Genomic DNA, 27,378 nt, shown 5'->3' with positions numbered 1-27,378 from the left:
TATTCAAGAACGCAACTTAAGTTGAAGCCCATGCTTGACTTGATTTATAAGACGCCTGTCGTGAACGTGCCCGAGGAAACGCAATGAGTGTCCTGGGCATATTCACGCCAGGCGTCACCCAGATCAAGTAAAGCATGGGCTTCAACTTAAGTTGTGTTCTTGAATACGGCGGTAAGTACACAAGCATTTTTGCATGTCAACCCCCTCGATATGCGGCTGGTACGGCCGGGAATCTAACCTACAGCCTCGTGCTCCGCAGCAGAATGCCATATCCACTTAACCATCACGGCGAGTAAATGTTATATATTTACCACTGAAGATATCAAACTCGTTTGCTTGCGTGTATTGTACAAATTTAGTGTATAGTACGTAATATATGCACTTTACAGAGAGAAACTTCCCGTGTTGTCTGATGTCTGTCCCTATGCTTGTGCAACTCGCGCTCAAGTTGCCTGTCGTTCAGATAAAAAAAATCGCCACGTCACGGTCCCCTTGCGCGCCACGACGGGACTGCTCTCGGATACGCCGTAAAACTCGTCTTCCCCGGCGGCCGCATCCATGGAGTAACATTATGGTGTGAAACTCTATAGTGGCTGCACTCACTATGCTATTATCTACGGTTGCTGCTATATTCGTGTCGGTCGCTGCACTCCGGCGTGACGCTGCAAATCGAAGGCGCTAGCGAGGAAAATTCTGATAGCTATGGTGGCTATATATAGGCTTTTGTGGGTTGCTTATCGGTAACTTCGACTTGCTGCGTCATGCTAAAGCAGTCGTTGACACGAGCCTGGTGGCCTCCAACATAATATGTGGCCTTCGCCTTGATAGGGCCAACGCATCATACCGCTGGCCGATTTCGTTGAGGCCAGTGCTTTCGTGGCGCCACCTGCCCCTCGCCGGTCGTTTGAAGGGGGGTTCCCATGGCATCTATCGATAGGCAATTACCAAGGTGTGTTATAGTTCTTCAGTTTGGTGCGCTGTCTCCTCGACGTGGGATGCAGAACTGCGCGCACCGAAACAGTTTCAAACTATTAAACTTGAAATCTTCCATGACAATAAACAACTCGCTCGGTGAACGTATCCAAATACCAATATTTGTAGTGTTATTATAGCATAGCTATAACTGGCTATACTAAAAAACTATCCTACTTGCGCAATGTGAGAGCGATAGTTATAATAGTGTAACTCACGTAACTAATAGTGTAACTCACGTGTAGCACTCACGTGTGGATGATTGGTAGCGATGGGTAGACATGCATAAGCTAGCTAAATAAATAAGCAAAAGCGAAGTAGCAGCCGAGCCAAAGAATGCTTACGGATTTGTAGACAATTTTCAGAATTTATGTAGCATTATTTTTTTTTCTTTTAGAAACCGCGGAGCCATAAAAAAAAAAAAGACAAATCCGGTTGCATTGAGCGCAACATAGCAGAAGTTGAGGTTCACAAGTGTTGTAAGGAATATTTCCGCTATATCTCGGTAGAGTTGGTAAAGAACGCGTGTTGTCATTCGAACTGTTTTACCGAAGTGACCGTAAAAGTTAAGTGTTTTGTTCCGGGGCATCACGTCATACAATTTGGAGTTATCTAAGTTCCCTTCCCCCGTATTTTTGATGCTTGCGCTACCGCACAGGGCTGGCATTTTGTAACGATGCGTTATGCTTTATTCTATACTAGTCTTATCATCCACTGCTCACGGCCGGCTGATCCCGTTGATAACGTGAGCGGACCGTCACTTTGACCACTGACCAAGCGCGAAAAGCGCGAAAAGGCATTATCATCGGAAAGGAATCGCTACAAAATACCGGCCCAGCTGGCTATTGATGTCTGCCTCTCGGCGGTTTTAAATGCAGACCGACGCGGAATGGATCTGTGTGGCGTAGCGTTTCAACGCAGCCAGATTGTGAATAAGATACGGCTGCCTCAATTTCCAGGAGGGAGGAGCGCTGAATGTCGAGTTATAAAAATCCATGACGAAATACGGCGGCTCCGCGCATTGCTGACGATCCGCCCTCAAGTTTCGCTCCGTTCAAGAGCAAACTTTCCGGTGTCTTGCGTCGCCACCGAACGCAACAGCACTCGATCAAAAGAGATCGTCCTATATGTTAGCGCGCAATCAGGACTGACAACGGCCTACGGGGTCGCTCTAACACCGACCCCAACAGGGTTTGAAAAACGTATCTGGCACCCCGCGGGGGGCATGAAAGAAATACGCCACGACGCACAACTTCGACTGGTGGAGTACTTCTGCGCAACGCCTCATGTGATCCAAACCCCAATAGAACGCTCCATAAAAAGAAATTTTCCCCTGGTCACAGCGCACAGACTATATAGTGCATGTTGAGGATGGAGGGACTGGGTGGGTATACACAGCGGCTGTCTAATAAATAGGCAAGGGAGCAAGACAGAGTGCGAAGCAGGAGACGCAGGAGGAGCAGAAGCTGCCACAGCCAGCTCTCATGTCGCCAGCATCATCTGGAGCTCGTCGTTAGCAAAGCTCTCGCACCTGCGGCTGCGCATTATGCCCCGGCTGTGCACGGTGAGCGCATTGTTGGGCAAGCCAGATCTTGTAACGCAAGTGTCGCAAAGATTGGAGGCACCCACACGTTCCAGCTTACGTGTGCGCATCGTGCAGTACTTACAAGCCCATGATGCCAGCGCTTACATGACGGAAAACGCTGACGTAACACGTGTCATATTGACGAGCTTCCCTTACGAGGAGATTCGTTTCAGGGAACAAATAAATCAATTCGATTCTGCAGCGGCACGTCCGTGAGGAGACATAATTCAATGCACATTAAAAAAATTTTAGGGGTTTTACATGCCAAATCTACGATCTGATTATGAGGCACGCCACATTGGGGGACTATATGGACCACCTGGGGTTCTTTAACATGCACCTAAATTTAAGTTCCGGGTTGTTTTCGCATTTCGCCCCGATCGTCAATGCACATTAACTAAAGCTAGAAAAAGAAAGAAAGAAAAAGTAGCATGGTTACTGAAAGTCATGAAAGAGGCGTCGTAATGAAGGGCTTGGAATTTGCACCACTTACGGTCGTTTAACATGCGCCGAAACGTCAATACAGGGACGATTTTGCATTCCGGTCTTAACTGCGTCAGAAAGGACAACACGAAACCAACACGTATATAACCTGAAAAGCAGCTATAAATACTGCCGCTACAGATACGCCGCGTTTTGCCCGGTGAAAGACGAAACCTCGGGTCCCCTCGAAACGGCCACAGCTCGTTTTCACTGCCTCGACTTTCCTCCCACTACTGCAACGTTATCGTGGCTGGGGCAGTCCGGATCCATTTAAGCTGAGATAAAGCTGACAAGACAGGGACGCAAACGTCATGGCTGCATTTTTATGTTTCTGACGGCGCCGCTGAAGGAACGTTGCCTGCGACGACACGACAGAGCGGGACGTGACCTATTTGGCCGGCGCCGTCCAGAGAGCACATGAGCGGTAGAAGTGCGTCCTCTACAAAAACATGGACGCGCTACTTGAAATAGATCTTATATCGGTGTGGTCCCTTTTACCAGCGCCATCTTTTTTTTTTTTTTTGACCTGTGATTTTGTCCTCGCTGGTTACTACAGCGGCTTTCTTGGTGCCGCAATCCAACTCTGCTTGGCTTTACGTCGTCCCTTTTGTACCCGCTCATGTTTCCTTATTAGTGCGGCAGCAGATATAGCTCGAAACTGCGTTTGTTGTGTCCATTCTTTCCGCTATATGCCGAAGAGGACTGCGGTCATCATCGTGTCATTGTCGTCAGGTCGCTTCATCCTCAAATTCACCTTCATTTTCCTGTTCAAGGTATGTAAATATACTCGTTTATGTGAGCTCTGAGCGCCAATAACTGAAATAAATAAAATGTTATTCGGTCGACGACGTACGCAATAGTGTAAACGGAACATCGAGAGAGTAATTGGCGAGCTACTGAATTTGAAAGCGAAGAGAAACGAATGGGCGAGAAGCTTTCAACGAGGAAAGCCAGATTTCACATATAGGCCAGCTTTTCTGCCGTAGGTGCGCGTGACCGCGGAAAGTGTGCGGGCGCTGGCCTTTCCGAAACGGGGGTTGCAGACATCCTCGAAGGTTCCCGGGAAGCGGCTACGCCGTGAGCTGCAATGGCAGCCGGCCTTCGCTCCATTTCTGCGGCTTGGGGCGGCCCAGTCTCCCAAGATAGCGCGCCCCGGCCTGGCGGCGCGCCAGAGGGGCGGGCGGCTGCAGATAAGGGCCCGCTATAAAGGGAGGCCCCGTGCGCCCAGACGCCCTTTGGTGGTCTGCGCTCCCGTGGTGGCTCTCCTGGATGGTTTGCTCTCTTCCTGGATTACTGCTGTGCGCATCGTGTCCGTGCGGCGAGATTCGCTCCCTTCGTGGCCCGCTCTCGTCCGTGGATGTACGGTCCCGCTCTTTCACTGTCCCTGCCTTTGCCTCCCTTCTCGAACGTCACGGTGCCCCGCTTCGTTGCTCCCAATGGACGTGCGCAGCTAGCTTCTCTTGGGCTATACAACCGTTTACCTTAACCGGCGAAATGTCGGGACCGTAACGCGAACCGCCCTTAACGTCCCGGTCATCACGCTAACTCTTTCAGCGACCTTTTCTGTCCCTTGCAGGGTCGTTCTGCACTCTGCATGGTCCTCGCCGCTCACTGCCTGTTGCTTTCGTGTCGCCGTTTGACTCAGTGCATTTCACGGTATGTGTCGCGGAGGGTGGGTCAATTGTCGTGCTTGGCGTGGCGTCAGTGTAAAACGTCGTTTCGGTTTCGAACGCTTTGGAGGTGGAGCATTCGTGTCGCGGCTCGCAAGAGCCAGCTTGTTCACTTGGCCAGCAGAGATCGCACTGTCAGCAAGAATGAAATTAACGTGGTCACGCGGTTCGTCCGTTGCCTACAACAGCGAAAGGCAGCGCAAGACGTCAGCTGAATGACGTATACGTTTGTATATGCTATTTGCGGGAAAAGTTGGCGGCGGCGCGGAAAGGCTTGCTTAACATTAAGCAGCGCAATGTGTTTCGCCAAATCACTGTTGATATATTTGTCGCCCAAATGACGGGAAGAGATGGGACATGTTATTCGGAGTGCTCCGGGCGGTTCTGCAGTCGAGATAATTGCTACGTGAAACCTGAAACGGCGTGCCGATTGGTCTTGTGTCGTCGTTTTTCAATCCAGGGGGCCGTATTCTGCAACGATATACATTTTCTGTCGTTTTTTGCTCTTCGTCAATGCGGCTAGCATCGCATCGCTCTGTTCTGAAGCGACGTACTGTTTTTTGGAGCCCGCTGACGAAGCAACAAGCCTCACGGGCGGGTAGCGGCGCCTATCTTTAGGCGACCTCTGCGGTGCCCTCGCGGAGCCGGCGCGGCAGAACTGCACCGTCGCAATCAAGGCCGCCGCTGATAACACGACGTCGCGTCACGATCCCTTCGGGGTGGCAGGGTTATCAGCGAACTTTTCGGGAGGTCGAGTGAACGAACCGGAGAGCGGGCTGAAGCACGCGCCTCTGGGCGATAAGCATGGGCCACGCGGAAGATATGCGCTACTGCGTCACTGGAAACAAACAAGGCTCGCTAAATCGGGAGGCGTTGGTAACGAGAGCTTTTCTTCCGCTGCCATACTCCAGGCCCAGGTTATCGCACTCGACAGGCCTATAGCCTATCGCAGTTGACGAGGCCAAACGAACGTGCGAAGGAGCTCGACCCACGCATTATAAGAACGGTTCTTCATAGGACGCGTGGTCACAATAAAAGGAGTGATCGATTGCTCCATCGCACTTTTTTTTTAGCGAGTGCGGAACGATAGGATCCAAACGTCACAGCGTCTTGCCGTGGTGTTTTTGTACGCGGGCGTTTTCATAATGGTCTTCTTTCAGTACAGTAAACCTACACAGTCGTCTACGAATATCGCCGCTTCATGCGGCGAAACTTGGAAATGTGACGTTGTATGAACACAGAAAATATATCTGCAAGAAAATGAATCGCTTTTATTTCTTTATTTGTCGTTTCTAAACATTAAATTGTGGGATTTAACAACCCCTAACTGCATAGTGGGTTATACGTCCTTATGAGGATAAACAAAAGGACGTGCTTCGTAAAGAGACAGCCGCAAGTACAAGTTGTCACTCGCGTACCGTCATCCGCTTATCTTTGGCAACCGCCACTGGCGTCGCCGAAAATTCAATACGCAGGAAGTGCAACATGACCACTACAAGCATACTTTTCGACGAAGCTGGGTCGACTGCCAACTGAGTGCAATGATTACGTCTGCCGTTTTTCCGACCTCTAAGCGCCACGCGGAAAAGCATTTACAGCTGCTGTGCATGCTGGAAAAAGCTGTTACCGGCAGCCTCGTCTCCCTCACTTTGCAACTGTGAGCGGTAGGGGCGCTGCGGCCGCCCTTTGTTCTGGGAAGGTTGTCACCATTATTTTTTCTCGATTACAGCGCCGTGCAAGGCCTGCATGAGACAGGCAGAGCTGCAGGTATAATAAAGCTGTTTGCGCTGTCGCAAGGGCGACCTATAGCAAAAGCGCGCCTGGATTCATACAATTCCGCGCCGGCAGTTCCGTGTCGGCACCGAACGCGCGTATCTCTGCCTCGACTCGTTCGTTTCGTCAGCGCCCGCCGAGAAAGGGCAGAAAGGAGGTCGACGCACGCCGGACGGAGCGCGTTCTTTGGTCACCGGCGATGCCAGGCCGCGGCCGACGCCAGCCATGCGTTTCGCCACGTACCACGTTACGAGACCGCTATTGCAAAATACCTCTGACAATGAGGGGGAAGCGATAATGGAAACCGCTGCCGAGGCTTTGAAGCGACACGATCGGAGACCCGCCGCCGTAGAAGGTCCTATTCAGGGCTCATTTCTGCCCTGCGTCGAGAACGCCCCAAAATTTCACTACGAGGGTACATTTTCGTCCCCTAGCAATGACAGAGTCAGAGCTTGGCGTTGAACCCTCGACATTGTGCAGTGCAGCCGACCACCGGTGGTGTTGGGCTACGTCGAACAAAACTGGTCTGACCTATTATAAGAAGCACGTACAGCGAGCCTGTGCACGTACTCATTGATACGTGGTACAATTTCGTCGTGATTTTATGTTTCCATCGACTCGCTTGCGTGGCCGTACGTCGCTGTGAGCCTATTCGTTGGTAGGGCAAAATGGCTGAACGCGAGCTCGAAAAGTGAGCGTATTTTCTCCATTCCCAGAGGGAGAACTGAGTTTTGAATGTTTTGTGCACTTAATGGATGTCCTTCTTGAACTTGCTTTTTGCACCGAATTGGGAATCTATATCTACCTACTTCTCTGACTTTTCAAGGAGGACAACGCTGAACATGAGTCAAGACATTCTCAGTCCCGTCTGCGTTATAGGTTCGATTCCATGCCGGGGCAGTGAACTTCTACTGAAAAAAGAAAGAAGAGGCTAATGAATTCAACGTTCTAATATCGGCACGTTTTGAGAATCAGCCTCGGTCACACCAGGATGCTTTTATCTACTGTGCGTGCGTGTGCGTGCGTGCGAGTGTGCACATGCATTTTCTCAGTGCGTCTCGTTGTCTTTCCACGCTTGTTCCATTATAGCATGTCAGAGTATCATAGAATCTCTATGCCTGTCGCCTGTTCGAGCACTCTTCTCTACCTGGTTACCCCGGTCAATTCAGCCAGCCCTTCTACTACAGAGTTGGACATGAATTGGGCACGAGACGCATGCACCCTCTGGCAAAAGCCCATGCGCGAATGCACTTAATTGTCCGAGTGTGCATAAAGCCGTGTGTAGAGAGCAATTTCGGAATGTAACTCGCGATTATCAATAACTCGCGGACCCTCTGAGCATGCAGGGTTGCCGCAAGCATTACGGGAAAGTAACTTTCTTGCCGGAAAGCGTGGCTCTGAACACGTCACCGTCACTGCGACGTCTGTGCATCTGGCAAGCGTTCCCCGATGACGCGGCCGCCGCATAAGCGACGACGACGTCACGTGCGTGTTTTGGCTCGAGCTCAAATCAGGAATAGCAAGAGCTGAAAAAGAACGCTTCTTGCACGATGTGTGCGTAATTTTATTTACAAAAGAAAGAAGAAAGAAAGTTCACGCTCGTGAGATCTTCCAGATAGGAATGGGTTGCCGTGGGCAGTTTGAAGACGCGTCCAATGAACCTGCAAACGAAATGCGACAGAGCGGTGTCGCTGTATTAACTGAAAATAGGCGGTAATCAAAAGCCTTGTGCGTCCTGAGGTTCAGCGTCTCGAAGCTGCACAGTGGGCTATAAAGGCGACGACATATAGAGGCTCGAGGGTTACGGGTTAATTTAGACTATCTCAGGTTTTTAACGTTCACCCGAAGCGCTGTACACGAGCGTTTTCTTTTTTTTTTTTTTTTTTTTTGCATTTTACGCCATTCTAAATGTGTGACCTAAGCGGAACGCCCCACTGAGCCACCGTGACAGGTGATCCCATGAGCTGATAAGAACGAGCGGGAAATACTTCGCGATTGCAGAATTTTCGTTGAAGGGGCCGGCGTTCATATATCTTCCTGGATTCAACTGCAGACGTTAACTACTGCAGAGAAGGAGATATCACCGGTGCCGTTCCCCTAATGAAATGTTTTTTTTTTTAATTTAACGTGTGTAATGTGATGCTGGCACCTCGTTATATGCAGTCCTGCGAATTTCATTGCTCCATCTTATTCCCTGTCGCTCGCGGCAGCGTTTCCCTGCCCTCTGTTGTTCAAATAGCATCAGTTATCAACGCTTTCGAGAGCCTCGCATGCACGTCGTGCACAAAAGTCATGGACTCGTTTGCCATGTTGCTATGACATGAAGCCCCTTCTATGCAATATGCGCTGCAAGTGTTATTACACTCTCCGCACAAAGCGTTTGATTCCACGAAATGGCACTCGCTAGTGGACCGTCCCCACGTCGCTGACGTTTTATCAGTTTCTCTTCCACATCGTACTGCCCAACGTGCACAAGTCACATGCTGCAGCCGTCCATTGAGGAAAAGGCGACACTCGGCGCGTGGCGTGTCGAAACAGCAGCGCTATCTGCTTCCTGGCATGCAGCCACGTAGGTCACGTTGAATCCCGCTTCTATTCTCGCGCGCGCGACGGTAAAAACGCGCGCCGGAAAGTCACGGCAGTAGCGCTTCAACCGAGAGAAACCAAACTATAGTTCCTCCGCCTCCCTAGTTGCGGCCGTTCTGTTGCGCGTTGGATCTGCTGCGGTCTCATGCTGCAACGCGCAGCATCCATTCGTGTACGGTTGGTTTGCGTAAATGGTTCGACGCATACAGAATAAATTAAATGGATTTTTTTTTGGCTCATGAAAGCCTTACTTTTGCGAAGCGTCTGTAAAGATACACTTCAAATTTTTGGTCGAGACCTATATATCACCTAAGAACAACCGAGTTGTCAGTCGAAAAGAATGGTTTCGAACTAAATAAATGTCACGTTTCCACACTTCAACCTTTCCTTGAGGCCTCAGGATTTGGACGCCTGGCGCCTTCCCTCTGGTCCCCCCGAGAGACGGCGCCTCATATTCCAGTCGTTACTTCAATTTTTACAAAAGTAAAAAAAATGACTCATAATATTTGAACCTCCTCCTTTATCGCTCCCTCCGCCCTGATGGATTTACTTCCTGGGGGTGGAAACTGTGTATGATTATTTTAATAAACGTTCTAACAACAACAACAACAACAACCTTTCCTATTTGTATGCGTGGTTTCCCTCCTTGTGTTCATTCAGTGCGGGTACAGTGTACTAGAATCCAGTACACTCTAGTACGGGCTTGTTGGTGCGCGCTGACGATGTGCGCTTGGCTTCACGTTGCGAAAGAAGCGACAGATGTTGTAAAACATCCTTTCTTTTCTTCTGATGCGTCAAAATTTTCAAGTTGACCGTCTCTCTCTTTTTCATACTGTACGAAACATTCAGTCGGCGTACGGCAAAAAAAAAAAAAAAAAAGAAAAAAAGAGAGAGAGGCATTGCAAAGTTGGAACTTCAGATCACTTTTAGTCTCCATTAGCAGGAAACACACAGTTGGTGTTATTACGTGCTATAAAATTAGCTACAAAGCGAAAGCTCGTTGCAAAGCGGTCGTGCCTTGAGCTAATACTGAGTGCGAGAGTACCTAAAATGCCGCGAGGTCAGTCGTGGCTCCTCAAATTTAATTTCACTGCCAAAAAGGCTATGTGCAAATAAACTGTTACGTTTAACGTTACACCTCCTAGTTAGACATGTCAAACTGGGTCACATACAAAGAATTATGATACCGAAAAACGGCAGATAACAATATTGCACTCTGTATTGACCCTTTTCGCGGAGCAGTTTGTTTTAGAGAAACGAGATGGCGCTCACGGCGGCGCGCCATACCTCTCCTCAGCGACCGCGCACGAATACGAAACCATTACCGCTTCTATCTTGCTTCTGTGCGATCAGCTGTCGGAAATGCAACTGAGTTTTCGCTAACACACTGTGCTCCAATCATGCTAGATTGAATCATGTGGATTGAAGACGTGTGCAGTAGTTGGCTGCAAAAATAGTGACTGGCATGTTAAGGAATAGAATGACTCTGTATGGCGAAGTTCGCGGACCGCTGCTGAAACTGTCCGAACGTGTTACCAGCACTTTGTGATGTGCGGCTTTCCTGGAGGATAAAGAAATTTGCTCATCCGCCAGCCTTGTATCGCTAACCTTCAAAGAAAGGGCGTCATCCCCAGAACGTCGGCAAGTGTGAGTTCCACTCGTTAAACAATGACAAAGGGAGTAGCGCCGCTTCATGTCATAGTAAGTTTCGCGCACGTTATCTTTACACATCTGTCCCAAATGGCAGTAAAACTTACGCCCACTCTATCGCCGACGTATCAAGAATAAGTGAATGGGCGCACACTTGAATATAGGCGCACTGTATACGCACAATAAATGACGGACTACACCTATGGCGCACGGATGGTCGAAGCTGAATGTTTCCTGACGGTCCACAAGAGTAAGCGACTTACTAGCTGTAATATATATTTGCTACAAGATATTACAATGAACAAAACAGCTACGTTTCAAGCCTTGTGCGAAGCAAGAACAAATCTATCGGAACTGAGCACACCTGCGAGCGATTAGGCAGAAAATAATCAGATAGTGGCCGCACCGAGGAACTTCACTGAGTCAGAAACTGACAAGCCACTGCTTCAAAGTATTTGCCGAATAAAGAACAAAGACCAAAACACACTAATCCTGACTGAATTCATAATCGGAAAGCTTGTATAGCTTGGAATACATATTTAGCCCCGCTTTTAGAACAAGCACCACATACGCTGCGTGCGTCGTTTGGAGATAGCTTATTCAGCTCCGAAAGCGCTTTTGCATGTTCTCTGAAGCTGTTATCAAAGCTTCGTCTCGTCCACGTAGTCACCGTCTACGATATCTCCCAAAACAGAGGTTTTCTAAGCCGCGCCGGCGTCATACACTTCCATTGTAAACAAGGAGGCAACGGAGGCAGTTGAGGCAAGCAATGGACGCGTCACCACGTGATCAAACATGGCAGTGCCCACGGGATCGCCGCGAAAAGGGTCAATAGGGCAAACGCCGCTTTGCAAACAAGAAGCCGCTGCCCATTCCTGGTGGTCTACGTTTTCTCTGTTGTTTTCCTTTCTGGAAAACCAAATGAGTGACCTGCCGCCTGCTCTGCCGTAGTGACTGTACAGCAACAATGCAATACATAACAGCTCATTTCGGCATATAGCTGTATACAACTACAGTTGTCATCTTGTCATGCACCCGCCGTGGTGGCGTAGTGGCGTTGCGCGGCTGCGCCCGAGGGCGCCGGATCGAATCCCGGTCGCGGCGGCCGCATTTCGATGGAGGCGAAACGCAAAAACGCCCGTGTACCGTCCATTGGGTACACGTTAAAGAACCCGCTGCATCACGCTACCTCTGAGTTCAAATGGGATGTAGGTGGCTTTTCACCTACACCCATCGTTGTGCTCGTTGTACTGGATGTTGAAATAAAGTGACTTTGACGATGGTAAGAGGTAGATATGTGAGGAAGAGCCATTGTTATCAATGCGCGCTCCTTGCTCCTAATTACCATGTCCCGCCTTAGTGCTGCGGTCGGACCTACGCGGTCACCCCCAGATTGATGATGCACACTATATACCCCGACACTGTTAGTCACTCGTTAGACCGTTACTGCATAACAAGCAACAATCGACAGACAAATAACGTGGACACAGCACGTTCTAATATTATAGGGAAAAAATTAGATTACATACGCGGGCACGTATGCTATCAAGCGACACTGGTGGCGGCTCCGTGAATGCTCTGCTAGGCATGTTTACGGCTCCCTGTGAAGGTATCTTGCGATACAGCCTTCCTATGCCACAATACATTTCCCAAACCTACATACAAGAGCTCATTGGTACGCAAGCAAAAACCTTGAGTGTGTGCCTCGGCCTACTGAAAACGATATCAAGTGCAGGAACCCTTGCAGAAAGCAGACGCCTATCGGCTCCAGTGCTTCTGCAGCAAGGGTTTCTTGGAGTTCACATTCGCTTTACTGCCAGAGTGCCGATTCAGCCGCTTGATTAAGGCAGCGGTCCTATGGTGCAGAGATTGCTTCCGGCGAATTATCAAAGTCCTTCTATGCCGACGAAGCCATCGTGGAAATTTCTTTCGTGGTCAATTGTCACTTCAGTGACTGCGTTCATGAGTAAGAGAAATACTCCCAGGCTAGTCCTGACATATTTTGCTGTTAAGCATATTAACTCCAGCTACAGGGCTCACCGTCATATTTACACTGATGGCTCCGTTACGCGTGTACGTCATCTGGCATTGGTGTGTAGATTCCATCTGCGAGTGTTATACCATCTCTGCCACTCTCAGTCACCGCACTTCAGCTACAGCCACTAAATTAGCTGCACTGCGGACAGGTTTTGTTTAAATCATAGACCAGACAGCTGAGTCTTGGACAATCTTCACCGACCCAAGCGCTACCCTATACAGTCCCTGAAGTCGCCACGCACGCAAGAACAACTCGTCATGGGCATTAGACGCCTTATGCATCAAAGCCTGCGCACTGCATCACAGCGTTAGTGCTTCAGTGCATGGTTACCACCCACTGCGGTATACTGACTGTGCTGTCAAAGCTGGACACGACACTTCGACAGAAATAGTCCAGATACCTGTCTCAAGAAAAGACGCGACGACACTGCAGTACAAACGTAGTTGGTACAAACGTACAGGTACAACGCAATATTGCCGCGCGAATAGCCGCTCGAGGCACTTTGCGTGTATTCGCGGGCTTCTTTCACGCTCAGAAAAACACTTTTATGTTGCACGTATTGAGCAACAGAAAGCTGTATCGGGAGTTTTTCATGTTGCTCTACAATTTTATCATTTACACTCTTTATATAATTGTAATATTTGAGAAGTTGATTAATTAATTAAGACTAATTATGTAATTAAAGGAATGCAAAAAATGATCTGAGTATCTCCAAGCGACGGCAAACAACATCACCTTGGTTCTGTCCAGCTACTTGGCATTGGCATATGTTTAAATCTTGGTGCATGATAGTTGAGACACCCTGTATAGTGGCATGATGTAATAGGAGAAGTTGGCGCCTTTATAGGTGGCACCGGCTACTTCTTGTTGCTTGACAAAAAAAAAAAAAAAAAAAAAAGATACTGTCGCAACATTTGTAACAAAATGTGGCAGAAAAGGTTCACAAAAAACAGCCAGTCAGCGATATCACAAAGTTCTTTACATGAGTCCAGGGACCCACAGAAGGTGAACATGTAAACGCGTATATATGTTCACCTTGTGTGGGTCCCTGGACTCATGTACAGCAGCATATGTAAACACATGTGCCTCATGTTGTCCGAAAACACCTCAAGAAGTTCAGTTTCACAGACGAGTGCACAGACCGTAAGTATACCCATACATAACATACTACATACACATCTGTCAACCTCACAAGCATACACTTGCATCACACATGTATCTTTCAGTGGACACTAAAATTTAATATAGACCTAAGATACTGTTGTTTTCTAAGAAAACTTTTAAAGCGACAAGCGCTGTTGTCTAAAGCCCCGCTGTTGGTCATGGACCAAGTATTTTTCTTTAGGGTCAATGGTCGTCGATCTCATCTCGTTACATCTGCCCTCAAATTCCGTCTTGCAGTTTTGTGTATTGGACACTCGAGTGGGAGGTGGTGCACATCTTCGTCAGGATGGCCGCAGGAGCACTGCGAACTAGGGGCACGTTTAATCCTGCACAAAAAGTGTCGCGTTTATGCTGTACCAAGTCACAGGTGGTGTAGTAATGTCTCAAATTTTCTGTTATCTCTCAGCTTGGGCGGAATTGAATATCTTATACATGGGTCTATAAAGAATAACTCGGAACTCTTAGTCTGTTGATTAAACAAGATATTTTTGCTGACACGACCGGATAACTGTGTCGGGAAGCAAGCGGACTTCACTACGTCAAAAAGGAAGGTTTAAATTTTTCTTCGTTATTGGGCGCCCGATTCGCAGCTGCATCCGCTGCAGTGTTTCTAGGAGTATTGCAGCGACCTGGTATCCACTGAAACGCTATAACATGATTCTTCGCACTTGCTTTTGTGAGGTTTTTTAGCGTTTCGTTCAATGAGTGTATTCAACAAATCTTTGTCTATACTTTTTAGTGATGCGAGTGTTGCTTGAGAATCACTAAAGACTACCCATTTTCAAATGAACCTCTTTGACGCCCTTGCAACTTGGGTCACTGTCTACGTGTCACTGGGTATGGGCGTGGATTTCACGGTGGCACCGCCAGAAGGCGCAGCGTGTCAGAGGGAATTGCCCGGTTGCAGTACACGCCTCATACATCACGCGTTTCGGCTATTCGCATACTCGGATAATCATAGTATATGTGAGTTCGGCCTGATTTCTTTCTTTTTTTTTATTTCACGTGTTCGTCCATAAAAATATCGCGAAGGAACTGGTGTTATGATCGGCTTGGAACTGCACCTGTGAAATGTGGGAATCAAGCTCGAGCGCCTTTCCCGTGACGAGATAAGGCTATTATGATCGCCTTGGAACTGCACCTGTGAAATGTGGGAATCAAGCTCGAGCGCCTTTCCCGTGACGAGATAATCCCCTTTCATCCCCTACGGAGCAGACGAAAACAGCGAGCTACCAAGAAGGAAAACCCGAGGGAGAGGAGGTCGCCAACTTGACCGCCCGACAGAGGTCTGACACTTCCACAAGTTCCCCGAAGGGGTCATCGGCAGGTTATGCCTGGAATCTGTATCTCTCCAATGTGGGAAGCAAGCCTCAGCGCTTTTCCCGTGACGAGATAATCCCCTTCAGCCCCGAGAGAGCTCTCACCTCTACGGAGCAGACGAAAACGGCGAGCTACCAAGAAGGAGGACCCGAGGGCGAGGAGGTCGTCAACTTGACCACCGGAGAGAGGACTTCCACGAAGGAAACGCCGGCCACCACGAGGGGATTTAAGGCCATCCTGGCCCCCGTGTTAATCAGAACCGCTCGAGACTCGGATAGAGTCAAAACCATGTACCAATGAAGTGAATACAATCTTTTCTATTTTTCATCATCACGATGCCCGCCTTCATCGTCGTCTCCTGATTCCTGCGGTGACGACCCACCTCACCCGGTCGAGATAATATCAGCTGGTTGGCAGCAATGGGATACTCCACCCTTCGTCCTGGCTTCAGCAAAATGGTGAGCGCTTGACTTTCTTTGAGAATTTGCCAGGTTTTAGCTTGTGTGTTTTCTAAAACGGCGAATTAGTTTCTGTACGTGCAGGCTCCTGTTGAAAGCTTCCTCACGTCACAGCAGAGTAAGAAAGTCCTCGTTCGGGATTGACCATGGATTTGGGCAAACGGAAAAAGCCAGAGTTGTTACTACTTTGTGAAGAGCTGGGAATTGAGGTCGGGAAAAGTCAGAGAAAGCCACAGCTTATTGAGGCGATTGAGAAGTGCGGGGCTCTTGATGACGAAATTTCAGAAGCATGGGAAGAGATAGAGAAACGAGCTGAGAAAGCTGAGCAAAACGCTGCAGAAGAGAGGGAACAGAGAGCTGCAGAAATAAAGGAACGAGAGGAACAGAGAGCTCACGAACTAAAGCTAAAAGAACTAGACGTGCAGCGGGATCTGGCCAGGCAATCAGCAAATAACCTCTTAATAGATGAAAGGCATTCAGGTGAAGCAAGAGTGAAAATAAGGGATCTCATGCCGTCGTACAAGGTTAACGATGACATGGGATTGTTTCTCGTTATTTTTGAACGAACCTGCGAGAGAAACGGGTTGGCACTAGAGAGTTGGCCGCAACAGATTCTGACCGTTCTTCCTGGCGAAGCAACCGAAATAATTGCAAGGCTAACGAAGGACGAGTCAGAAGATTATCAGAAAGTAAAAGCTGCGTTGCTAAGGAAATATCGGCTCTCAGCGGAGGCTTTCCGCCGCCGTTTTCGGGAGGCAGCTAGGACACCGGGCGAGTCTTTTCAAGATTTCACTTACAAACTGAAAGCCAATTTAATTGAGTGGCTAAAAGGGGAAGATGCGTTCGGTTGTCACGACAAGATTGTTGAGCTAATCTGCATGGAGCAGTTCTATGGGTCCTTGAGCGAAGAGATGCGCCTGTGGATTCAAGATAGGTCGGGCGAGAAGGGCTTAGAACGTGCTGCAGTGCTAGCAGATGAATTTGCCGCACGTCGCGAATCCGAGAAAACGCGCGTCAGGCCGTTGACTAAATTCAGCAAAGAGGAAAACAGGCGCCCCTTTCACAAAGAGAAAGCTGGAAGTGAGACCAAAGACATGCCGACAGATAATTTAGGCCAGAATAACAGTGCAGCGAAAGACGAAAGAAAAACAGAAAGGGCGTTTGAGGCTAGAAAACCGGTCGTCTGTTTCCGTTGCCAGGAGCCTGGACACCTTGCGATCGGCTGTCGGAAACCTAGAATTGTTTTTTCTTTCGTCAATAACGACGGAAACTTGGAGCTCTTAGAACCCTACATTCGCGACCTCGCAGTGAACGGAACGCCATGTAGGGTACTTAGGGACTCGGCTGCGACAATGGACATCGTCCACCCTGCGTATATGCAACCTGAGGATTTTACCGGGGAACATGCGTGGATCCGGCAGGTAGTTGAGGAGGATAGTGTTTGCTTGCCCATAGCCAGCGTAAAGATCGAGGGGCCGTTCGGACTATTGATGACTGAAGCCGCGGTATCGCAGAATCTGTCCAAACAATACCCCTACTTATTTTCAAATCGCTCGGAAATGCTGCTAAAGAAAAAGGGTCTGAGTTTTGGCGACTATATGGCCCAAGCTCTCCCGCGTCCCCAGGCTCATGAGATCGCGGCGGAGATAAGGCAAGGCAATGAAGAAAGGAAAAGGCCTCATGACATAGGCACTCAGGAAGCGCAGCACATAACTAATGAAAGCGGGGAAAAAGGTGCTAGCGAGGAGGCATTCGGCTCAGTGGGCATACCGCAGCAGAGGCGGGTAGAGGAATTAGAAACTAATTTGGAGCTGTCACATTCGGAGGGCTATTTAGACCATTTGCAGGTTGTTAAAGAAGGAATCGCGGCAGAAGAGAGCAATTACGTCGCGAAGGTAGAAGCAGTGGCTATTCCGGAGCACGTTCCTTGCGGAGACAAGGCTTGTTTTAGCAGCCCTAAAAAGGTCAAGGAGGCGCTGAAATCCTCCCTTGTACCTCCGCATTTGAGCGGGGTTCCGGAATCGTCCAAAGGAGAGGAGACTGATATGGCGGCCAAACAGGGCAGGACCCGGACGATCGAGGATTGCACAGGCACATTCGGTGACCGCCTGGCGAGGCAAAAATTTTTTAGACAGCGCAAACGAGCGAAGTATTTAGCACAGCGCAAATTCGAGACAGACACACCGCAGCCCGTAAGCAAAGGGAACAGGCCATCATGCAGAACGTCAAAGGGCTCGTTATGGAGGTTGAGAAAACGGAGACGTCTAAGGCGGATGACATCAGAAAAGGGCGCGTCTCCGCGAGTAGGACTGCGGCTGAATGGGGCAACCTGGCTAAGGTACGCGCGCAAGCACAGGGCCAGTCAAACAGTCAATGAGGGGGAATGCGCCACGAGAGGGAGAGCAAAGGAAGAGTGGCGATTCTCCTCGCGTTTACGGCCTCCCTCTCCGAGACGCGAAAGAAAGCCGCGGCCACACGACTTGACAGGTGACGGGAGGGGGCAGTGTATGTCTGGCACCCTTTATTGCCCATGGCGAGGCCCAATGACTTTCAAATTGCGACCTAGTCGAGTGCGCATTAGGAGGTAGTAATTGTCGAATTGGGCGTCTCCATAAGGTTCCCGTTTGTAAATTTGTAAATAGAGCACGTTGCATTTTTTCTTTCCATTTGTTAGTTATTAAGACCTTATTTCTTTTAATTTCAAAGGTTCCGCGTTAATCTCGGTGATTCGTTGTGATGATTGTTATGCGCGCCAGTTACGCGAATAAAACTGCGAAGCAGGTTTTGCGACGGTGGTGGCTCGTGAACGCGCTGTTTTTGTAGATAGGCATTGACCCATTGGAGGTTTGTAGAAACAAACCATTTTGGGTAATTCAATGCTTACAGGGTAGGTGCGTTTACCAGCTACCATTGCAGATAGAGTATGGCTTTTTGTTTTCTGGCTTTAAATGCCACTTTATAAATCAGCTTAATTAGGAGTTCAAGCGGTCATCAGAGCGCAGTACATTTTGCCTTAGAAGCGCTGGTACTGGCAGATACTATTGACCCAACGAGTAACTAACTCACTGCGCAGCATTTATCCGTCTGATCATTTTCAATGCACTCTCAGTCTCTCAATAAATGTGGCTTTCCCGGGCAGGAGAAACAAAAACGTTAAGTATTAGGCTAATTGAAATATGCACTTAAGTCTGGTTTTTTCCTTTTGTTAATTTTCGGGAAGCTCGAACGAGGGCTGTAGGTTTAATTCTGATAAGGTTTTGCGTGAAGAATGTGTGAACCTGGCAGTTCTCATGGTTAGTTGGGTGCTCTCTGTTTGTTGTGCCTTGGGCTTGGCGTGGTCTATTTCCAGAGGGTGTCACCTGGCCTGCCTTGGAACGAACGGCGAAACAAAGCAGAGGCACGGGGTCTATGGTCTCTTCGAGGTGCTTGGATGCTGCAACCCCTCCGAGACCTCCTGCGGCGGTGGACGGGCTGTTATGATCGGCTTGGAACTGCACCTGTGAAATGTGGGAATCAAGCTCGAGCGCCTTTCCCGTGACGAGATAAGGCTATTATGATCGCCTTGGAACTGCACCTGTGAAATGTGGGAATCAAGCTCGAGCGCCTTTCCCGTGACGAGATAATCCCCTTTCATCCCCTACGGAGCAGACGAAAACAGCGAGCTACCAAGAAGGAAAACCCGAGGGAGAGGAGGTCGCCAACTTGACCGCCCGACAGAGGTCTGACACTTCCACAAGTTCCCCGAAGGGGTCATCGGCAGGTTATGCCTGGAATCTGTATCTCTCCAATGTGGGAAGCAAGCCTCAGCGCTTTTCCCGTGACGAGATAATCCCCTTCAGCCCCGAGAGAGCTCTCACCTCTACGGAGCAGACGAAAACGGCGAGCTACCAAGAAGGAGGACCCGAGGGCGAGGAGGTCGTCAACTTGACCACCGGAGAGAGGACTTCCACGAAGGAAACGCCGGCCACCACGAGGGGATTTAAGGCCATCCTGGCCCCCGTGTTAATCAGAACCGCTCGAGACTCGGATAGAGTCAAAACCATGTACCAATGAAGTGAATACAATCTTTTCTATTTTTCATCATCACGATGCCCGCCTTCATCGTCGTCTCCTGATTCCTGCGGTGACGACCCACCTCACCCGGTCGAGATTATATCACTGGGAACTAAATGATGCATGCTCTAAGTACCCCATACGCGTTGTTCGCGTTTATGCGCCCCCCCCCCCCCCTATAATCAATGCCTCGTGTACATTTTAATGTTTATTGCCTGTTGAGCGGAGCAATCATGACAAAGTGCCGTCACCGTCAACGCACCGAAAGGGAGAGTCCACGGCCTTCTTCATGCAGAGGTCGCCGTTTCAATGTGAAGATCGTAGAGATTACTTCAGCGGAAGCGACCGCGCCGCCTCGTGACTTGCAGCCCAAGAGCGGTGCTCTTGAAATACCGTCATGGCTGCTGCAGCGAAAGATGAGGGCTGACGCAGCTCAGCGACGGAGAAGTCTCCTTCCCTTCGAGGTCAGAATCCAGCACCGTAGAACCAGTCAGGTTTGTCGCGCACGTGCAGTATGACCGTTCTGCCGCGGTACACGAACTCGCATCGAAGCACGCGAGAACAGCGCGAGTCGAAGGAGTTCAATACACCTAATTAAAAATGTCACAGTTTCGCCCTAAGGGCGAAGCAATGAATGCGATAGCAACACAGCAATGTCATACGAAGTAAGGTGAGCGGCTTTGGTAGCAATATGAATTGTAGTAAACATGAGCTGATTAAGTAAGCAGGTGTGCTGCGGCGTAAGTAGACCGACATGAAGAGAGACTCGATGACCACGAGAAGGCACGTGTGAAACGGTGATGTTGATGAGAAGCGCTTCCCGTGGGCAGCGCATGCGAAGTGACACACCTGTAGTGCTGCACTGCCGATCCGGGCAGCATTGCATGTGTAGCGTGCGTTGGAAAATGTGGCCCGACTATTACTAACTGAATGAACAAGCGTGGTGTGAGCGCGCACAAACAAACATGAATAGATCACACTAAATGTTTGCAGACAACGACTGTCAAAACGCTGGCAGCGAGCGCATACGCCGCAGCGGGCGAAGGCACGTGCGGTCTATCGCTTCAACGGAAACTGAGCAGCGAATGCACGGCGCATAAAGGTCAGAGCCGTGTGGAGATAAGAGACGGTGCGGGCGAGCGACGAGCGCGGTTGTTGGCAGAGTAGAAGTGCGCCCTCCCCCCCCCCCCCCCCCCCCCCGCGCGCTCCTTCCGGCGCTGGCTTCCCGCTTCCTTGCTTGCGCGTGGGTGATTGAGTGCGTTCGCTCTCCGTGATAGCGCGCGTCCCCGCACGCTTCCGCTCGGGCATATGGCGCGCGGCGAAGATTTTATCTATAGGGAACCTCACGGCGACGGCGACGGCGACGGCAGAAATCCGGTTGAAGTGTCCATATAATTGCTATCGCAATAATAACAATAAACACCCTTGGTAAAAAGAAAGCATAATATCGCGCAACAAGAACCGCAAGAACGCAGCGCTAACAACGAAATGCTTTATTTCTGAAATGCCGCATACAAGTCTATGAGAGTACGCTCACGAGCGCTCACTCGCTGCTACATTAAGGATACAGAAACTGTATGAATGACTGCCTACATGAACATTCTGCTTTACTAAAGCAATCCCCCTATAGTCATACTGCATAGATCCCCCAAAGCATCGCTTTATTAGGGTGTACTAGAATGGGGGAGTGGGTCCAGCGGACGCCTTGGCAAGCGTCGAGGGTGAAGCAAAAAACGTTGAAATTGCGGTGGCGCTGCCGTCGCCTTATTCTGAATCTCCGGCCAATAAACGTTGGCTCCGGCTGCCTCGGCAGCGCTCATTGGCTGAGGCGAGCTCATGGGCTGAGCAGCTGTCGTCTGCTCGACGCACCGTCGTTGTTGCGTCGTTTGCATTCTTTCCGCCGCTCTTTTTCCATTTTATTTACAATAGATCGGTGGGGAATAATATCAGTGTTGCTGCCACCGAGTATCCGCCTGTCAAAGCTCCATGCAGCTGCGGTAGGGTCTCCGACGCGACAAGCGTCCGACCGGCGCGCAGGACCGCTCATTCGGGAGAAAGCGACAGTGGCGCCTCCAACTTTTCAATAAAAAAAAAAAAAAAGGCTCAGCGGGGAGCCTGCGTTGGACCCACTCCCCCAATCTAGTACACTCTAGCTTTATATAAGACTGGACAGGCAAGAACTCTCCGAAAATGGCACTTGGACACGGGCAGCTACTTCCTGCTGTATTACCATGTGACGATGCATGACACTCTATACGCATGAAAATAACAATAAAATTAAACTGAATTCTCGGGTTTTACGTGCCAAACCCACGATTTGACCCATGAGGCATGCCGTAGTGGGGCACTCCAGATTAGTTTAAACCACCAGGGGATCTTTAACGTGCCCCCAATGCCCGGCATATAACATATATGCCATTTTACACTAGTTAGTGTGTTCACCGCATGTTAATATTAGGCCTCAGCGCTCAAAGCCAACTGATTTGACAAATTTGCCTGTTGCAAATTCTATTGTTTGAGTTACTGAGTATGCGAACATCAATTGCACGAAGAATCACGGAACACACACAACTAATATTAGCAAAATTTCAAGAATTAATAAAACCTATTCTTAACTGTTAGCAAATCTCTTTAGGGCGCATGTTGCGGTTCTTTAAATTAAGGCATTCCATCTATTTCTTTTAACAGAACACTTTCTTAACCATTTAACTGGCAGCTCAACAATATTGTTGACATAGCAAAAGCATCTGCAAAAGCTAGACAAATCCAAATATTAGTCTGTGCCTTTCAAGTTACCTTTATTTATGTACCTGCTCAACAGTGGTATTCAATAAAATGTCGAGAGTGTGCAGCAGCAGATGTATCGGTGACAAAGGCTTCGTCGTTATCGTCTTAGCGCACGTGGGGGTCATATTCTCGCCAATGCGATTTTTTTTCATTTTTTTTAAGCAAGCTATTATTTTTAACTACGTAAAGGTACATCTCAAGAATACACATTAACCTTACCAAGCCATACCGAGACCAGTTTTGGACCATACATTTACTTGTCACCACCTGGTCAACAATAATTTTGACCTACTGTATCTCGCTTAGTTTTTAGAGAAACCGTTTAATATTTCAATTGGTATGTATTTGAGCAAAGTAAGGAAGAACTAAAGCAATAAAAACCATTCTAGGTCAAGCCTTTCTTACATTGCCAGTTAATGGGTTAAGCAGTGCAGACAAATTGGAACACCGATTCATTTCGTCGCACGATTCCGGAATGCATACATGGAAACTGGTGTCAAACTCCGAATTCATTCTAAGTGTCTTGTGAACTCAGCTCATAAGTTGCAATACATTTCCTAAAGTGATTGGTTTAAAGTCAATTGTTGAACTTCTGTTAGTCAGGTATAAATTCTGATTCAGCGTGCCAGCAATGTTCGCTGCTTCGAGTAACCGAGCTCAATGAGTAGAAATGTGCTATCTGCTGCAGATGATATTTAAAGATTATGTTAAGGTAAAAAAAAAACGAAAAAAAAAAACCCCCGAGGAGGTGGGCTTTCGGTTGCACAGCTGGCTATAGAGAAGCGGCTCGGCGGCATGTCCAAGTTTCCCGGTGAACGTGGCCAGGTGAGTTCAATGGCACAATCACCCTGGCGGTTTCAAAAAGGTAAGCAAAGATTTAAACGTGGATTTATATTTTTAATTCTTCACTAAAAGTCGCGAAAAGTGACCTTTGGCGCCACATGCGGCAAAAGATGCATAAGTGACCCATCACGTGAGTTCCTACTAGTGTACACAGTTCCTGGTCTTTTTAGTAGTATTGAAATACAGTACACGTTTTATTGGGATAGCAATTGTATGGACTCTCCAAAGCGGGTTTCTGCCACCGTCGCTGTCACCGTCGCCGTCGCCGTGAGGTTCCGTATGACGTCAACGGCGATAAAATCGCGCGCCGTATGCTGTATGTGCGAGTGAAAGTGCGCGAGGGAGGCGCGCTTTCACGGGGAGTGAACGCACGGCGGAGAGCAAACGCGCGTTCTGCGCCGTGCTCCATGAAGGGCTGCAGAATTAAGCGTCTCTTTCCTCCTTTACAATCACCATATATATATATATATATATATATATATATATATATATATATATAGAGAGAGAGAGAGAGAGAGAGAGAGCAAACGCGACTTCTTCCGTCGCGCGAAAGGCCGTGGAGGGACGGGAGGGAGGGAGGGGAGGCGACGTTTAGCTGCGGCACCAAATGCCTATTTGACCCTTTTCGCGGGGCAGTTTGTTTCAGACAAACCAGATGGCGCTTACGGCGGCGCGCCATACGTCTCCTCAGCGACCGCGCACGAATACGAAACCATTACCGCTTCTAGCTTGCTTCTGTGCGATCAGCTGTCGGAAATGCAACTAAGTTTTCACTAACTCACTGTGCTCCAATCATGCTAGATTGAATCCTGCGGATTGCAGACATGTGCAGTAGTTGGCTGCAAAAATAGTGACTGGCATGTTAAGTAATGGAATGAATATGTGTGGTCAAGTTCGCGGACCACTGCTGCAACTGTCCGAACGTGTTACCGGCACTTCGAGATGTACGGCTTTCCTCGAGGACGCAAAAATTTCCTCATCCACCAGCATTGTGTCGCTAACCTTCAAAGGAAGCTCTTCAGCCACAGAACGTCGGCAAGAGTGAGTACTATTGAACAATGACAAAGGGAGTAGTGCCGTTTCCTGTCATAGTAAGTTTCGCGGACGTTATCTATACACATCTATCCCAAATGGCAGAAAAGCTTACGACCAGTCCATCGCCGACGTATCAAGGATAAGTTAATGGGCGCACGAATACATGCGCACTATGTAGACCTTTTCATTGATTACAAACATAGGCTCTGCACGGCTTCCGGTTTTACCCACTGACGTAGCTGCTAAATGTAACTGGCAAAGAAGCAACCATGCGTTAAAACATAGCAGACTGATAAGGCGCGTGACCGGAACTTTCTTGGGGCAGCACGCTCGCTGCTGTTATCGCGAGCATGAAACCGTCTATACGCACAATAAATGACGGACTACACCGATGGCGCACGAATGGTCGAAGCTGAATGTTTCGAGTTACTAGCGAGTTACTAGCGGTAATATATATTTGCTGCAAGGTATTACAATGTACAAAACAGCTACGTTTCAAGCCTTGTGCGCAGCAAGAGAGAGAGAGAGAGAGAACATTTATTTGGATCATCGAGGTGGTTGATCTTGAGGACGAGTGGGTGGTGTCCTCATTCCAGGACTCCACTGGCCATGGCTGCTCGACGTATACTTGCTGGACGAGAGCTTCTTGTCCCGCCAGGGTATCACGGGTCAGCTGTACCTCCCACCGCTCAAATGACGTGCTAGGCGTCTTTAAGCGTTGAGGTTTGCCCCCGCACCCCCACGAGATGTGAAAGCGTGTAGGGCGCGTGTCGCCGCACCAAGGAACTTCACTGAGTCATAAACTGACAAGCCGCTGCTTCAAAATATTTGCCAAATAAAGAACAAAGAACACACTAATCCTGATTCAATTCATGAGCGGAATGGTTGGATAGCTTGGAATACATATTCAGCCCCGCTTTTAGAAGAAGCACAATATACGCTGCTTGCGCCGTTTGGGCATAGCTTAATCAGCTCCGAAAGCGCTTTTGCATGTTCTCTGAAGCTGTTATCAAAGCTTCGTGTCGTCCACCTAGTCACCGTCTACGATATCTCCCAAAACAGAGGTTTTCTAAGCAGCGCCGGCGTCATACACTTCTATTGTAAACAAGGAGGCAGCGGAGGCAGTTGAGGCAAGCAATGGACGCGTCACCACGTGATCAAACATGGCAGCGCCCACGGGAACACCGCGAAAAAGGTCAATAAATACGTTGCGAGGCAAGAAGGTGGTAAAGACTTCCGACGCTGCTAGACGAGTGTCTCGTTCTGATCTCGTCGAAAACCTCCGAGCCGCCCCCAGAGGCAACAGTCAAAAACGCTGCGCGCGTTCGGTGCGAACGCGGGCAAAACGCCGACGGCGTCGACAACAGTTCTGCGCGTTGCTGGTGCTGCTGCATGTCCAAGTTTATACAGCTGATAAAACTACTGTCCTTACTCCGTGTAGCTCTCTACTAATTTGCTATCGCATTTGATGCTTCGCCTTTCGGGTGAAACAGTGACATTTTTTTCTATTATAACCTTTGTCTAACTTACAATGAGTAGATAAGCCTTCGTTTGTAGTGAGTAGAAAAGTGGCTGTGCCTTCGCCTTCGTTTTCTATGAGTTGGCTTGGCTCGCCTATTGACAGAATGACGACGCCAGGGGCCAGCCAGCCAAGATGTAAGCGTGTACTTGGGGAAAAACGTGGTACAAACATAAGAAAGGTCTTTGCAACAACTCAACCTTATTGTACCAGCTTTTTATTTTTAAAAGTGGCCGAAAAGGTCAAAATATATGTGGTTAACCACAGTTGCACTCACTCCTGTGAAAGCAGAACGCCTCGCAAACATAGTTTGCGAGGCGGCATTTCGGCATCGCCCTCACTTCTCAGCGCGTTGCTGGAGGTTTTTTAGAGGCTGCTCTGATGGAAAAATTCCGCTTACAAAATGTCCACGCGATTCTGGAAGTAACCTTTGCAAGGTGTAAACAGCACTGAGGGTGAGCATTTCGTCGCGCTACAAAAAAAGTGGGTCCTTAAAGATCGGTTGTCAGTCCCTGTAAGAGGCCAATCAGTAGACCTGGCCCTGGCGTGTTCAGCTCTCCGTCTATAGCACGTCGCCAACATTTATCCACGATTAGGCTTCAGTTTAACGATGCACTCGTATGTGACTCATTGCGTTTCATGGGAACGGTGCAAGCACTTATATGGCGTGGCGGCGACCGTTCCCAAGAAGCTTGTCGGAACTTGATTGTGTTACTCATCTCTTTCGTGTCCAATATGTTTCTTTCTTTTTTCCTGGGAAGAGCCACAAGCTCTGCAAACATTGAGCAATTATAGTGCAAACTCCGCGTTCCTTTCCCGTTGCATGGCGAGGCCCACAGCGTTAGAATAGACTTCACAGTTCTCGAGAAAGAGAGCGCGACGGAGTTCGTGAGCAACTTCATCAATTTTAAAAGCTGCCGCCCCCCCCCCCCTCCCCTTTCCTGTGCGCATCATCTTTTTTTGATTAGACCTATTGAAAAAAAAAAAACATGAAAGGAAGAACTTTCAGGTACAGCTGAAGCGCATGGAGATAGTCCAGCAAATGAGGCGCAGTCTTGAAATACAAAATAAAGGCCGCTGCATTTTCGTTTCTTACAAGTTATAAATGCTAAACGCTTAGTTCAGCGGGAGTTTGATGCCTAGTCTTGCAGCACCTTCCATGCAGCTTACGATGGACCCCACGAACGTCTCCGTCCGATGATGACGATGATAATTTGTTGGCATCCCCTCTGAAACGGGGCGGTGACAATTAGTCACCTAGCCAGCTTGAGGTACTCAGGTAGGCTATACTTGCCCTTTCACTCTAGCATTTTTTTTATACATCTCTTTAATCTTTCTCTTCCTCAAAACTTCTCTATCTACCTTGTACTGCTACCTACGCCTGTAACGGATCCGGTCACTTCAATCTCTTCCCTGCTTTTTTTTTCCCACCAATACTCTCA

Source organism: Dermacentor silvarum, chromosome 1, assembly GCF_013339745.2.
Source record: "Dermacentor silvarum isolate Dsil-2018 chromosome 1, BIME_Dsil_1.4, whole genome shotgun sequence".
Classification (NCBI taxonomy): Eukaryota; Metazoa; Arthropoda; class Arachnida; order Ixodida; family Ixodidae; genus Dermacentor; species Dermacentor silvarum.
The sequence above is the reverse complement of the archived record's forward strand: the minus strand, read 5'-3'. Positions refer to the sequence as shown.